This window comes from Tympanuchus pallidicinctus, unplaced genomic scaffold, assembly GCF_026119805.1.
Source record: "Tympanuchus pallidicinctus isolate F22 unplaced genomic scaffold, pur_lepc_1.0 scaffold1, whole genome shotgun sequence".
NCBI lineage: Eukaryota > Metazoa > Chordata > Aves > Galliformes > Phasianidae > Tympanuchus > Tympanuchus pallidicinctus.
This window is the reverse complement of record NW_026294618.1, coordinates 106,101,785-106,117,762: the sequence shown is the minus strand read 5'-3', so window position 1 is coordinate 106,117,762 and position 15,978 is coordinate 106,101,785. Positions and strand designations below refer to the sequence as shown.

General features: G+C 44.0%; 1 long non-coding RNA gene across 1 annotated transcript; it reads right to left on the bottom strand.

Annotated features, from left to right (window-relative positions):
• Nucleotides 1–2,552: 2,552 nt before the first annotated feature.
• On the bottom strand, nucleotides 2,553–7,122 carry LOC128079184 (uncharacterized). The gene is made up of 3 exons (XR_008206011.1): nucleotides 6,918–7,122; nucleotides 4,550–4,668; nucleotides 2,553–3,300 (listed from the first exon to the last, which is right to left on the bottom strand). It is a non-coding gene; the product is annotated as an uncharacterized LOC128079184 (long non-coding RNA).
• Nucleotides 7,123–15,978: the final 8,856 nt, after the last annotated feature.

The following is a 15,978-nucleotide window of genomic DNA, read 5'->3' as shown; positions in this document are numbered from 1 at the left end:
CATATAGGAAAATAAAACATGGAAAAGCCCACCCGCCCCATGCTCCCTGGAGCCTCACAGATAGGCCCTGCTAGTTCAGCTGTTACCTCAGTCCTTCTGCTAATGAAACAATCCAACCCAACGTGCCATGTTCATCCTGCGGGGCCAGGGTTTGTTTTCAGGGGAGCTAAAGCAGAATTTGTTGAACCTCACATAAAGATTCTCTTGCACTGCTCATGGTTCAGTTGTGCTTTTGCATCAGACATAAGCAAGAGAAAGCGCTGTGCTTCGCGGCTGCCTCCCAGGTTCTCCAGTTGTCTCAAAAGGGGATGCAGACCTCAGAAGGGCTGTGTGACCAGTGCTCTGCACCCACCAAGGCAAAACCCACCAAGGTACCGTAGGAAGCACTCAGTGGTGAGCAGCTCCCTCCCGGACTCACTTTGCCCTGATTGTTCCTTACCTTGCACTAGAGCATCCTCACAAATCCACTTTCCTATTCCGGCATGCTCCATGCAATCCAGAAATGGAATGCAAATGAATAAATGCTTGCTTTAATCTGGCCTTAGCTCTCAGAGGAAAATCAGTCCTACAGTAAGGGACAGTTCAAGCTGAGATAATGCAGATTCATTGCTTAATGAATGGAGACTGTCTTTTGCCATCTTCTGTAGCTTGCAGCTCTGAGCTCTGCTAGTCCAAGCAGCGAGGCGGGTTTGGCAACAATGCAGTAATTCATTTATTCCTCATCTAGTACTCGAGGCTGCCTGGCCTATTTTTTCTTAGCTCTGTTCTCATTTTACCCATTTTTCTTATATGCTTTACTGCTTCTACAGTAGCTGCAGTTTGCTGACTTATAACCTCGAACTGCTTAACACTGGAAAGCAGTCTCTATAGTTCCCTACTTGGAACAGTTGTTCCCCGCGAGCCTAGATGGGAGCAAGTTCCAGAATCAGAAGCATTCTTAAAAGGATGACGGATATTTCTAAATATTCTTGGTCCAGATGAGTCCCTGGGGGTAGATTATCAGTGTGTATCCCCAGCGGGAAGAGGGGCAGCTGAAGGAAGTGCAGGGCAGGATGGATGTAGCTGGGAGCAAGATGAGGGAGCTGAAGTATCACTGTGCTCTGCAGTGTTCCCACAGAGCAGAGAGCACCCAGGGACGCCACCGCAAGCACGGTGCTGCAGCTGTGCAAGGGAAGGGTCACTTCAGCAGGCAGCAACAAGGGCTGGAGCCTCACAGAGCTGCAGAACCACGGCTGTGCTGCAGGCTGCCAGAAAGCACCACCGGCCCTGCCAGCAGAATCAGTGCTGCACGTATGGCAAGGGCTTTGCAGAAGTGTTTCAGAGTGCTTTCAAGAGACCCCGCTTAACATTTGGATGTCTCTGTGCTGCCTCAAGAGCAAGCAGCCAACAGGAACACGCTGAGGGCATTGCATATTGCCTGGAACAGAGCAAACACCTCTAGGCCAATGAATGTGTCCTTAAAATGCCATTTGATCGCAACAGCCACACAGAGAGACGCATCACAGCAGCACAATTAAAACTTGAATTTGCCACCAACTCAGGACCGATAAAGAATTTCAGCTAGAATTACACCCGGGATTAATTGTGCCCAACATGTAAACTACACTTCCATCTTTTTTAAGGCTCTCTGCTAATAGCCCTTTGCTGGCCGCATCAATCACTGCATGATTCTGCACACAGACAGTGACTCATGCTCTCAGCGAATGGCTCTCAATGGAAGCTTTAAACTGGCTTCAATAGCTTGTAATGAAGTGCTGATTTTGACAAAAAGTTCAGATTCTTCCACAGGCAAAGCTGAAAAACAGAACCTCGTCCTTTGTTCATATTTCTCTGGTGCTCTCCTGATGTATAATCACTGGGGCAAAAAAAATCTTATGCACATATATGCACTTCACCTGAAAGATCGCTGTGTCTCTGGTTGCCGTTCCCTGGAATAATTTCATTGGCACAAATGCTCTTATTTCACAACATTGTATTTGTTTTTGATTTATTGGTCTGGGGCAGAGGAGGATGCCTAAGCTATTCATATTTCAAGAAGCAGTATGCTGAAAAGTGTGGAATTTACCCTGTGTTTTGTTTTTTTTTTTAAACTCAGAAGGCCTTTCTGTGAAAACATTAATGATTTTTCTATCCTGGATGAACCTAAATATTTTATTACCAGAGAACCAATTCATAACTAACATAAAGGTCACTGAAATCAATAGAGATATGCTCATCTCTATCTTAGCAATAGGACAAGGGGGACTGGCTTTAAATTAACAGAGGGGGAGATTTAGATTGGATGTCAGGCAGAAATTCTTCACTCAGAGGGCAGTGAAGCCTTAGCATTGCTGCCCAGAGCTGTGGTGCCACATGCCTGGAGGTGCCCAAGGCCAGGTTGGATGGGCCCTGGGCAGCCTGAGCTGGTGGGGGGCAGCCAGCCCATGGCAGGGGTTGAGGCTGGATGAGCTTTAAGCTGCCTTCCAATCAAAGCCATTCTATGATTCTATGATCTGTTCCACCGCTATTTTCTTTAGGTAGGAAGACTAAATTATTTAATTTCACATATTCAGAAATCTTCACAACTGACCTTCATGTTATGACAGGGGAAGGATCTGGCTCAACTACCTCATTTGTTCTGCAGGAGGGAAGAATGCTGCTACTTCTGTCATTATTGTGAGTATGCTGGAATGCTGTCCCCACTTCTGAGGGCTACTTTTGAAGGAAAAAAAGGTGGAATATGGGGAAAGGAGCAGAAAGAAATATGAAATGATTCTAGGTTTACAAGATGATATCTATCAAATCAAGATATTTAATCTAATTTATCAAGCAGAGGTCAAGAAATGACCTACTCGGCTTTCTATGTACTGCATACAGGATACACTTCAGATCTAAATCAATCAGGAAAATACAAGATCCACCAACTGAAATTGAGAGTAGATAAATTCACTGGAAAGGAAACGCACATTTTCTACCTCTGGGAGTAATCAATTACTAGAATCAGTCACTTTGGGATGTCCTGAGATATCATGAGGTCTCTAGCAAATTTTAGAATACAGTGCATTACTGAAAGTGGTCCTCTGGCCTCAGCATAAACTTCTGTCCAGAAGAAGAAATTCTTCATGGAACTTTGAGAACACATGTGATGGGAACCAGACAATCACAGTGGTTCCTTCTTAGAGATAAAAAGTCTGCACACACTTCATTCACTTCCAACATTTGACAGGTGAATACAAATTAAGCCTTACTTTCATCTCCAAGTCAAACAGTTGAATTCTGATATTTATTCTTTCTAAAACCATATTAAAATCCTCAGAGAACCTAAGGAGAAAAAAGAATGAATGAAAGAGTGAAAAGATTACAAGCAGAAGTGTAAATGCTCAAACCCAGCCAACCCTCTCCCTGACCTCCTACTTTTAGGTAAAAGCTAAGAGCTTAATTACCACTGAAAAATCTTTCCTTCCAACCACATACTGTTGACTTTGGCCAGTAGTTTCAAAAGATATCAGGGAAGAGAAGGACACAGATGTGCAATTCTATGAGAAACCAGGCTAAACATCACTCAAAACAGGTCAGGTAGCTCTGATTCCCCCTGCTTCAAGGGAGTTGAACTAACAACTGAGTTATGTAAGGAGGTCTGTTACTTCATACAACCCTGGAGAGTTGTTCAGCTCCTTCAGAGCACTGCAAGAAGGCCTCCTCACATCCCTTAAGGACAGTAACATCATAGCCTGCCTCTTTATTTTAATTCACAGCTGAATGTCTTTGATAAGAAAAAGCAGGAAGCAATCCTACAGGTAAACAAAGACATGTCCGGGGTGAATCCACATCCACCTAGAAATTGAGACTTTCCATTGTGGAACATGCCTAGTAGTAACTCATATCTACTTCCACAGTGAAGGCAAATCCATCCAATGTATCTTCACACTCTGAAATTCATAAAAGCTTCTAATCAGTTCAGAAAAGCTGGTGGCAAGAATGGTAACATGAGCTTCCATTCCTCAGCAGTTGTTTGGGAATATCTTACTTTCTAGTAACTAAAATAAAGCTACAATGAATATACTTCCATTGTGCACATAATAACAATTGATAAAGAAAGACACTGCACTTAATCATACAATCATTAAGGTTGGAAAAGACCACTGAGATCATCCAGTCCAACCCCCAGCCCACGTCCCTCAGTGCCTCATCCCATGGCTCTGAGGCTCCTCCAGGTGACCCCACTGCTCCCTGGGCAGCTGTGCCACTGCCTCACTGCTCTTTGGGACAAGGAATTGTTCCTAACAGCCAGCCTGAACCTCCCCATGCACAACTTAGAGACTGATCCAGGGGTGAGGTAACGTCACCATCTGAACACAGCCTTTCACGAGCCTTGCAGTCCACACAGCAAACCATGAATATAGAAAGCTTCAGCGATACAAGAGGTTGCAAAGGCTCTGAAAGCAATCCTTGTCCCAGGTAAGATGTTATCAGAAATAACAGCATTTTTTTGTGACAGACTCACATCTTGCCACCCCCAGACCATATTATCACAATTCAGTTTTCCAGTTGTCTCATTTTAAAGACTTACCCCTCTCTGGGGTAAAGCTGAGGGACCAGGGGAGACGTTACGTTAATGTAATGATGATGAGCAACAGCAGCTTCTCTGGTGGGGACTCTGATCCAGGAAGAGGCTCACACAGAGAACTCCTGCCAATAGAGGTCATAAGCATTTTATCACACAGCCATCTTTTTTTCTGACAGAGACAGTAGAGTGTTGCAGCTCTTGCAGTTTTAATAGAAATTGTCAGATCCTCGACATTCCTTCTGAAGACCCAGCTACTGGCACCGAGTGATTGTGTGAGAGTATCAGCTCTATTTACAGGTCATGCTGTTCTATCCATCAGAGAAAAAATACACTTAAAATACACTTTCTTTCTTAGTGGTAGAAAAATACTTGAAAATGCATCTCTCTGAAAGCTCAAAATCTAGGGGCAAATGGAAAAGTTGGCCCACTTGTCTTTTTTTTATGCAATCTCTTGACAGACAATTCAACCTCCTTTTCTGGAGGGATTTGGACGTTCAAAGCTAGCAACAGTAGCAGTGAAACGAGCGGGTGGACCAAGTGAAGAGCAGGACGTATTCCTCAAATAAAGCTCTCTTCTGCTCACGAACCCAAAGCAATGGAACTTCAGGGGATCTGGGGAGAAAGCCATTAGTCTAAGCTTCAAAATGCCTAGCATTACTTGGTTACCTAGGCTTTTGGAAATGAGATCCTCAGACAGACATCCTAAGTGGAAAACAAAATAGAATCTGCCACAGATAACATTTTCTTTAGGAGAGTGGAGATGGAAATTCAGTTAGCTGTTTACCTCTTGGATGAACTTGAAGCATGGTGACGTACAAGGGCAGAGAAGCCTGCAAAGCCAACCCTAGGGATGCATCTGCACTGTGCATAAACAGAGCTCCAGTTCCTGGTTCTTTACTTAGGATTTTCCATAAGGCACCAATTTCATTTTAAAATATGACTTTTATGTAACTAGCACATTTTGTGCAAAACTGGTTAACTCTACGTCCTCAGAATATCATGTGCTTCCCAGCATATAAATCCCAGAGCTTGACATCTAAAAAATGTTTGGCAGACCCAACAAGAAACACAGCCAAGCTCGATGTCAAAGGTATTCGTAAGGTTGCCAGCCAGCCAAGAATATTAACACCTTGCCCATACTTACAAGGAATGAAATCGTGGCACTGGAGACACTGGGTGAAGAAGTGCTTAGGACAGTTCTTAAGCATTTTGCAAAAAGTTCGTGTGCACAGCAGGCTTTGAATGCATGCATCAAAGAGAGAACCCTGCAAGACCTGCAGTCAGAGTGCTGGCTGGATTTGGTAGCCTCACTCAGTTCCTCAGGACAGAACCTTTCTCATGTGTGCATATAGATAAAAGCATCTGGAAAACTGCCATTAGCAAAAAGCAAAGGGGAGAGTCTGACCTTACAGTGCCTTGAACTCAAAGAAAAACAGAAGTGGGAAGGATCCCAGAGGACTGCTCAGCCCATCTGCCAGTCCCAGCGCAGCACCAAGACCTATTTTGACAGCCACAGCCTCCACAATGTCCCTGTCTTTTCCTACACACCTCTTCAACTGTGCTAAAAGTTTGCCCCAAAATCCAACCCGAAAACACGTCCTAAGGCAGGCATTTTCCTACTGTATTGGCATTCCTCAGACTGTGGCGGGCAGGACTTCATTACATGCAGCAGAGCAGCTTTACTCCAGCTGAGGATCTCGCTGATATCTGATAATATCAGTGGGCAATCAGGCCTGAGAAGAACATCCAGCCAACTTGTGCAGCATGGGGAAATCTTTTCATAGACATTTAGTGGAGAACTCTGAAAACCCACGCTAGTTGTGCAGATATTCCAGAAAAACACTGCTGTTTACTGCAGGCACAGCAAGGGAGCGGCGCCTGTTGGCTGCCGTGCCTGGGAGGAGCTGAGCCCTGCATGACTGAATGCAGCAGAGGCCATGGGACCTGGCCCAGCCAGGCCTGCTTCCCACCTCTCAGCGCCTACGGCCTCCACCCAAGAAGCAGCCTGAGCTGCAGACACCCCACTTCTTTCCAAACAATCGTTTGTACAATTTTAATTCAGACTTTTTCTTTTGTATTATCTGCTATTACTCACTATTTTTCCATTGGACTCCAGTGTTGTGTTTCCAGGAAACATGGTCCCCAAAAAGCAACAGGCTGATATACTTTTCTCCTCATTTTAATACATGCCTTCCTTTTAGCTCTTAATACACCATTTCTCATTTGCTTGCATTTTTTGCCTTCGGTGCTCTCAATAAAGATACCCCACTGCTTCCTACCCCTCACACAGACCCCAGGCTTTGCCTTCTAATCTCTCTTTACATAGCCAAACTCAGGATTTGTATTTTCTTTGATTCTTCTCTTTGCTCACCTTTGGCTCCAGATTTTACTCTTCCCAAAAAACCTGTGTTGGTCTTAAATCCCAGCTATGTACCCATCAGTGCCACATCTACTTCTCTCATTACATCTCCTTCTTATTTCCACCCCCTGCCTCCAATGAGCTTGCTATCTCTCTTCACTGCAGCTAGTACAGGAGCCCAGGAATTGGTAAGAAGACAGGAAACCCTATTTCCCTGTATTTTATAATTCACAGCTTTTGCCCATCATTTGAAAGAGGAATCAGCACCGAGGCTTGCCCACAGGTGTGCCTGTGTTTGAACATGTTACTACAAACAGACTCTTCTCTGAGCTTGGCTGGCAATCTCTAACAAGTGTCTCCTTAGTAGGTGACATTGCAGGTGTCTTGAGGTTCAATAATGACTAAACTTGGGCTAATTCCACTGAAGCAGTAAAGCAACAGATCTGTACTGACAGCCTTCCTAAGCAACAGCATGCCAGTACATTTTAACAAACTATTGGAACAAACAAACAACGTATAAGATGATGCAAGTAAGAAACAGCTGAAATACAAACAGCTGAAATACTTCAGTTGAAAGTCTGAAAAAATATGTTTAACTTGAAACAGATACATAGGACAAGAGTTAAAAGTTGAGCTAAGGGAGAAAATTGGAAGTGGCAGGCAGAGTATCTGTGCCATTTAATGGCAAAGCCCACCTGAATTTTTCATAAAATCTCTTCTTGTCAGCTGAAACTTTGGGGAGATATCAATGCCTTAAGATAGCCTCCATGTGTGACTTTTTCGCTTTACATTTTTTTGGTGAAAAAAGAAAACCTGTTCTCACCCTTCTGATCTCTGCTCTGCTGCAGCAGTTCTCACTCAGCAATCACCTCCAGAAAAATTACAGGCCATTAATTCCACCAGATGCTCACCTCTTTTGCAGCTCTGTTCAGGAAATGCTTAGCCATATCGAGCTCACTGGGGTGCTCTTCCACTGCTTAAAGCCAGGCCCTACGGCTCTCACACCAATGAACACTTCTGAGCCAGCTAATAAACCTGCAATTAATATCTGAGAATTGTCTAATGGAGAAGGCTGAGTTGTTCTTGCAGTCAGAAGAGAAAGAAATGCGTGTAAAGGATACCTAACTCACCAGCAGGCAGCTACGTGCTGACTTCCAGGGGGGAAATACTGCAGCAGAGCACATTTGCTCACAGCCTCTGCAGTATCTGTCAGTGCTGAAGCAACCCTTTCCTCATCAGAATTAACAACAGTGGTCCATGGGCTTTGAAAATTATGGCTGCTGGTGGGAACATAAAGCTCTTTTGAGACAGGAACAAGGCTAGCCATACGTTGAAAATCAATTAGCAGTAAACCCTAATGATCAACTCATCATCTTAATTTCATAAAGTTTTGCCAAGCTTAACGTGTCCCACTCCCTGGGAACGTGGGAATCTCTGCTCATTACTAGTAAGGACTGATCTTCATGTTCAGTACAGACCCATAACTGAAGCACTCAGAGTGCACATGGAGACGTGCTCATCCTGCACGTGTATCTGGATGGAGCGGTAACTTTTGTTGCAGGGAGGATACAAGGAAAATGCACAAAGTCAAGTACGTGTTCTTCCTCTAAAATCTGCTTTTTGCCCTCAGTTCCGGATCTCCTTGACACTCACGGATGGTGCCTTGCAGATGCTGAAGTGCCTTGAACTCAGCTGGCAGTGTGGAAAATCCCAACGATCAAAACAAAAGCCTTCTTGCAATGAAAACCACTCCCTGAGCAAGTAGAGATGCTCTCACGTGTGGCATTGAAAATAATTCAAGCTAAACTGGCCCAATCTCTACACAAGTCTGAACAGCTTCAGCTGCCACTTAAGTCCATGTGAATCACCCTCACCTATTTCAGGTTTGAGTTTGTCTCAGTGTCTTTGCTATAACTCTCACAGCAATGCGCCTTCATTTTCTGCACATTTCCCTCCCTCTATTTGCTTTGATTTCAACGCTGCAAAAGTTTCTGATTCGTTGAATCACAGAATCACAGAACCATTAAGGTTGGAAGAGACCACGAAGTCCCACCATTCACCCACCCTGCTGCACTTTATTCCAGGGATGAGACACACGAGAACACAGTCCCGAGTGTCTTGTGGTCTTCCTGTTCAGCTAAAATGGTGGCACATGTCTTTTGGACACACACTCACCCCAATCCAGCACCATCTAATTGTAGCAGAAAGATTCTGAATGACTTTGACAGTTATTTTCTTTATGCTGGAAAGGCAGCTACCGCTGCATTTCACTGATGTAAGGCTGCAAGCACAGAGATTTTACTCACTGCTGAATTCAAACCAGAAGTGTGCTCTGGCCAATGGCTCATACCCAGCCATTTTTATCTTTGCTTCAATGCTAAGGCTTCACATCATTTTAATTCCTATGAATCTGCTCAGGAGATGGATACGTTCCATGTGGGCTTTTCTTTTAATTTACCCAGGTCCCCTTTCATCTTGCAAACCTCTGTATTTAATTACATGAATTAAACGAGCTTCATATCATACCTCCTACCTACTGAGTTTGCTCAGGTCTTTCTTTTCTTTTTGGTCTAGGGAAGGAGAGTAGAGCTCTTAGAAGCACAGCTCTTCAATTTTAGTGTGTCACTGGTGCTACTGTAAGATCACCTCCTATTGTTTCTCATCTTTAATGAGTGAATAAACAACTAGAAAGGACAGGGAGCATTAACAAGGGTGCTTCTAGATGAATAAATATGCTTACCAGCCATAAAAGGCTCCAGGGGCAGAAAGGCCTTGGTGTTGCTCTGCCACTTGCAATCAGTGTAAATACAGTAATTTAAACTTATCCTTCACTGCTGGAAATTTTAAAATAAACAACAAAATAAAAGACAGAACTAGAAGAAACAAAGAGAAGTCTACACTCTCCTCCCAACTAACTACAGAGCATGGAATGGGAACTGAGGAACTATCACATCACGGTGAGCCAAACAGGAAAAGATACAACAGAAAACAGAAAACAAAGCAGGGAGAATCCCCTCTTATTGCATTTCTGTCTCGTTGTCTCGAATCTTGTTGTCTGGCTTGGTTGAGAGCTGGACCTCTTACATTTGTACCCTGTGACATTTTGTGATGCACTGACAATAACAACTGCTATGAAGCAGATGAGGACTCGGATCACTAGAATCCATTAAAACTGAGGTACTCCTTGGACCCCTCATCCAGCATTGTCAAAACTTTTTACCACCAGAACATTAAGATCAGGTTTTATGGTTTTACAAATTGATCAAACAGGTTTTGACCAAATAGGCTGAATTCTGAGCTAGGGAGGCACTTTCCTTTAGCATGGCAACTATACTGCTGAATTTACCACTGGGTAGGGTCTTTAGATCCTATGTAGGTTACTCCAAAAGTAATGCCTCTTATTTATTTCCAGGGAAACTACTACAGCTACAAAGGGAAAACAGCACTGTCTGATAGAGTACCGCAGAGCACTATTTTTCAATATAAGTACCACCATTATCTATCCATGTTTGCAATGATGAACAAGAACCTGCATGCCACACTCACAAAAATCTGCGCCAGCGGAGATGACCCATTGTCACCATTGCTGAAATGTGTCACCCACCTCTCCCTGTGTTCACATCTACTGGCTGGTCTCCATCAACATTCAGCAAGCATCAAAGAATGTCAGTGGTGCCTTTTTTTCCCCGTAGAGAAATTCAGCTTCACACCTTTGCTTCATCTGCACTTCCACACCAGGCATCATTCTGTCCAACTGCCCCTCTGCTGCCATCTGTCACACAGCAACAAAATGGAACAGAATATTGGTGGGAATGTTCAACCCCTACTGCCATAGCACCAGTCTCTGACTTTGTGGACTGACATCATAAAACAGGAGGTATTATAGTCAGAGCAGCCCTTGTAAATCCTCAATAGGTAGTGCTGGGGAACCAGCTCAGCTAGAACAAGCTCTCTAGCTACCAGATAACAGGATGTCAATGAACACAATGGCACTCCAGCCACACTGGAGTACTCCGCTTCTTTGTTAACCAAGCTAGTCCCACTTTCAGATGATTTATTTTTAATTCCAGCTTGCAGGGGTGTGAGCCCTTAGGAGGCTCTGTAATTTGCCAGTGGAACAGACCATTACATTGTACATGTGGCAGTTCATACGTGACAGCATCTACCAGCTGATATTTAGGCACCAGGACAATTACTTTTACCTGCATCTTGGAACCACCACCAAACAATCGACTCCTTGTTTCAACCCAACTCATAGCAGCAAGAAACATGGTTTCCTACTGGATAAAACTAAAATCTGTGCCTAAAATTAAGCTTCTGCATTAGCTATGCATGGTATAGCTCATTAAAAATGAATAATAATTTCAAGCTCTGACATGTAAGTAGGGAAATATATTGCTCAATACGCAGAAAGTACTGACATAAAATATCCATTATGTGCATGCCCCTGTTTCAGCAGAGAACTGTGGAATGCACTGGTGATTAAAACAGCAAGATTTCACTGGCCAGCCATGGGCCCTTCTGTTGGGTTCTACTTACAAAGCTATCAGGAAGGTGATGGGACGGAGGCCAGAAAAGAGGCTGATCATCCTGTGCCGTGCATGGCCTTACTCCGCAGGGACAGGGCTTTGTACAACAGAACAACCCGACTTTGACTGTTCCTCCTTTGAAACAGGAGTGTAGGAGACAGCAGCCAGTGTCAGAGCTCACACAGCAGGCACAAAAATGTCGTAGGTACTAAAGAGAGTTTTACCGTGGGCTGCTGGAATAATGAACTCACCACCGTGCATCTCTGCAGCCATCAAGCAGCACCCTAAGGCCACAGCAGAGCCCTACACCAGAACCTTACAGGCACAGAGCTTCTCACTCTGGGAAGTCTCCCCAACCCTGAACTAAGGTCTGGCCAACTTCACTGATGAGGCCTTGCTATCCGAATTCAGCCCTTAGAAGTTTCTTGTCAGACAAAGGAAGCGGGTTGCTGTTTTCTCTCTGAACACCCTGTCTCACTGTTGTGCTGATACACTGTTGTGCTGTGCTCCTAGTATGGATCTTTGCTACAGGTTAGCTGCATAAGGAAAATCATTTCAGCAAATTCTATCTCCGTCTGTCTGAAGGTTTGTAAAGATGGTAATAAAACAAGACAGAGATGAAGCAAATTGGAAGTCACAGGGGTGGAGGCTGCAAAATAATACTCATCTGCTGTGGGTCCACACATTCCTCAATCAGACAGCTTACAAATGTGTTTTTTAACATCTGCGAACAGTACATGAAGCAGCACTATTGACAGTAAAAAAAAAAAAAGAAAGATGTCCTATGTTTAGGATTAAACTGTTTTCCAAGCTCAATTAGTTGACTCACTATTTTAACTTGTTACAAAGAAAGCAACAAAGTGATTCATGGCCTACAAGGCAAACACCTCCTCTACTCCAAGGACAAATTCTGCACCATGTGAAAGTGCAAGCACACGCAAGTGAGGTGTGCATCTAGCATTCAAAACTGGCTTCTCCAAAAGATTTTTGGTCTGTGTGAATGATTCTGTCACCTGATTTACCAAATGCAGTTCCTACAGTAATGCTGCAGCCCCGGCCTCCTCCTCACTAGGCAGCAGATCTATGTGAACAAACACAAGGATCTTCATTAGACCAGCCTTCAGTTCTCTGAATACACACCCAACTGTCAGTTCTCACCGATTTCTTCACAAAATCTCAGAAGCTGTAATTGCTGCTTTCTAGCTGCATCCACGTCACCCAAACTTCCAAAATCATTCGCTTGCAGTGTTCTAAGAAATCACTCAGCCTAGAGATAAAAATCATTTAAAACATACTAATGTTTTAACAGTTTTTTACAGTGAATGTCTTACTATTTTCTCCATATTATTATCTGCAAGACAGCACGGAGCAATATCCCAGTGCTCCTTGTATAAGATGGTGCTCACACTGCCTTCAGAGACATTCCACAGACAGTAGAGTAAAAGGAGGAAGGAACAGAGAAAGATTAAAGGGAACATAAGTGAGGAGATCAGTGCCAAACCTGTGTGCAACGCTCACCTTAGCTAAGCCTCAGGCAGCATAAGAACTGCTGCTTGGCTTCTGTAAACTTCACTTTCTCCTGTCATTAAAAACTGAAGAAATATTAGTCTTATTTAGCAATCACATTGCTCTCACAACTCCTCTCAAGTTCTGACAAATATCTTCCCCAGTGAAGAATGTTGCTCTCGCAGGACAACAGAGAGGGATTGGAGGCAGAGTAAAGAGCTCAGGCACTGTTGAGCTGTGCTAGGAAGGAATTCTAAAATACCCACAGAGTGCCCCATAAATGTAACTTTTTAGGTACTGCTGAATTTAAATAAAATCTTGGTCAAGACAGTGAGCAGCTCACCAGCACTTGTTCGACAGGATAATCTAGAGCAAACATGACACATCTTGACTCTAACAGGCTCATTAGTCATTACCCTGGCTGTTTACTCACTCTGTACCAGACATTCCCCACTTTCACCCGTGGTTAGAACCACAGTGTTTTATAGATATTCTGTGGTTGCACTAAACCACTTCCCCTCTCATGTGCAGTGACAGCAATTGCATTCATAGAAGAGTTCTAGCAGGAACTTCCATGGGTCACAGCTTAATCCCCATTGATACATGCCAAAGAAACGCAATGGCAGGACTGCGTTCTTTTTCAAAGGCTGCAGTTTTGTCCTGCCCCCACTACTTATTGCAAATGAGAGATGTGTATCAAACTGAGGCTCCACGCTTTTGTTAGCCTGGAATAAACAATGTTGCAACTCCATTAACTCGCAACTAGATGAAAGCCACAGCCCTTGGAGACAATGAGAACATAAAGTGTCGTTACAGGGACTGATCCAACTCCAATTGATGCATTTCTATGGGCTTCAACCCCAGCCTATAAAGATTGGCTGGGAAAGACTTGAAAGTTTGTTACGAGTGATTTCGATTCTGAGCAGTACTGCTTATTAAACACACTGACCATCCACTGCTACGATGCACTCAGATAATGCCACACACCAGAGAAATATGAGGATCTCACTGCTTAAGCTGGCAGTGCAACATAATGCCCGAATACTAACACTTGGGCTGCTTCACTGCTCTTCACAAGTGAAGTTCCCATTACGACTGCTATTTGCATCTAGTGGCCGAGCTTCACCTCTCCTGCACTGCTAGATGCAAACAGCAGCCTGCCCTCCTTGGACACACACTCTCAGTGCTGTGGTTTTGTGAATCACGGCCTAGGGCAGGATACCATTCCCAGCATATGACTGGACATAAAGTCTGGTAACAAGCCATTAGGTTATGGATTTCAGCTGCTTTGGCATTCATATTACAGACAGACAGAATTGACGAGCGTGCCAATGGGCTGGAAGCAAAACCAACCTCATGAGGCACCTGTCAGCTCAGTGCAGCACAACACATTTTAGACTCACAAGTGACAGACTAATCTATTGCAAATACACAACTGCTGGTTAGCACCAAGAGGTTTCAGAAATTCTCTGTCACAACCGTATTGATCAAATCTTACAAGTTCTGTTAAATCAGTGCTACAGCAATAATACAGCTAATCATTCACTGCTTTCTTTCCGTGGTTCAAATGTAAAAAAGCTTGAATGCTGCCACCTCTATGTTGTGCCACCTCCATGTCCATGCCACCTCCATCTTTCCTTTCAAGACCTTCCGACTCCACAGACCATGGCTTGTCCAGGTGTGCAGGCAGCTTGGTGACTCACATCACAAAGGTGCACACATCTACCTACCTACCTCCTACCCACTGCGCTGAACTAAGGACAAAAAAGCCCCTTTTATATTTAAATATTCAGAAAGACATTGACACCTCATTGGCAAGAGCTTCTCACTGCCTGGGAAGGAAGCTGTGTGAAGGAGCAAAGAAGACAGCTTGAAACCACAAGAAACCAGCTTTGCTATTTTGTGCTGGACCGTGCCTATGGCAGGCTGAGTTCACTGTGAGATGCTGCTGCTTTCCATACCTACACCACGATAGAGGCTGGTGGTCTGCATGAGTGCAAGGACACTTCTCAGCAGGATTGCAAACACTAATGCACCCCTAGCCATTAAAATTCCTTGTAGGGCCTGTACACATTCTGTACAGTTACTCTGCTAATGAGAGCCTTGCTACTGGCAAAAGACAGCACAGCCTATCTGGTCCCTAAAGGTGAGTAATCCTAGACCAGATGGATTTTCTGCACCTCTCCACACTGAGTTTCACTTCAGATGATGGTCAGGGTGTGAATTGGGTGCAAGCAACAAGTGCAGCCACCAATTCTCCTTCATCCATTTTCTTTCTTCTTCTTCTTCTTTTTTTTTTTGGATGGAGGTAGATAATCTGCATCTCCTCACCATGAGAGCATGGCTGCTTGTAGGCTGGGCTGGTGCTCTGTGAGAACAAATGAACTGCTTTTATCTCTCACTGTTGCCTTGAAGGGTTCTTCAGCTCCAGAGCAATGACCCAGATACACTGGGCAGCACAGCTTCTAAGGGCATTCCTTATGACTGAGTTCCTAACAATACATCCAAATGTCACAAAAAGTCAGTGAACACTTTGAAGGCTCAAGTGCGCATTCTAGATTGCAACACCCGTAACTTCTGTTTCTAGTATCCACTGCAGAATAAAATAAAATAAAATAAATCCTAAAACGCAAGCACATTTCAAAGATTTTACTGTATTTTTTTAGTCTCTGGCTCACAAGACATCTGATTAAAAAAATAAAATAAAATAAGGACAGATATAAGACCAATGCTTTTTCTACACTGCCTTCATTTCCTAGTAACAGCCCACGCTCATCTCTAAATCTGTGAGGGAAGGCTTAGGAGCCTTCTGCTAGAGTGCACTCATAAAATTCCTCCTTGCAGCTTTCTTCTGGTCTAACACTTTCCTGAGAGCAACCTCTGGGGGCTCCAAGGCTGGAGGAGCAGAGCAGCTTGCTGGAGATGCACATGGGGCAGTTCTGGCTGGACATACTTTGGCTTAGGCCTCCAAGCTGCAGTGACTGATTTTTCATTCCACTGATGTCCAGTTTGCTGTAATTGCAGCTCCTGCAGGTCTC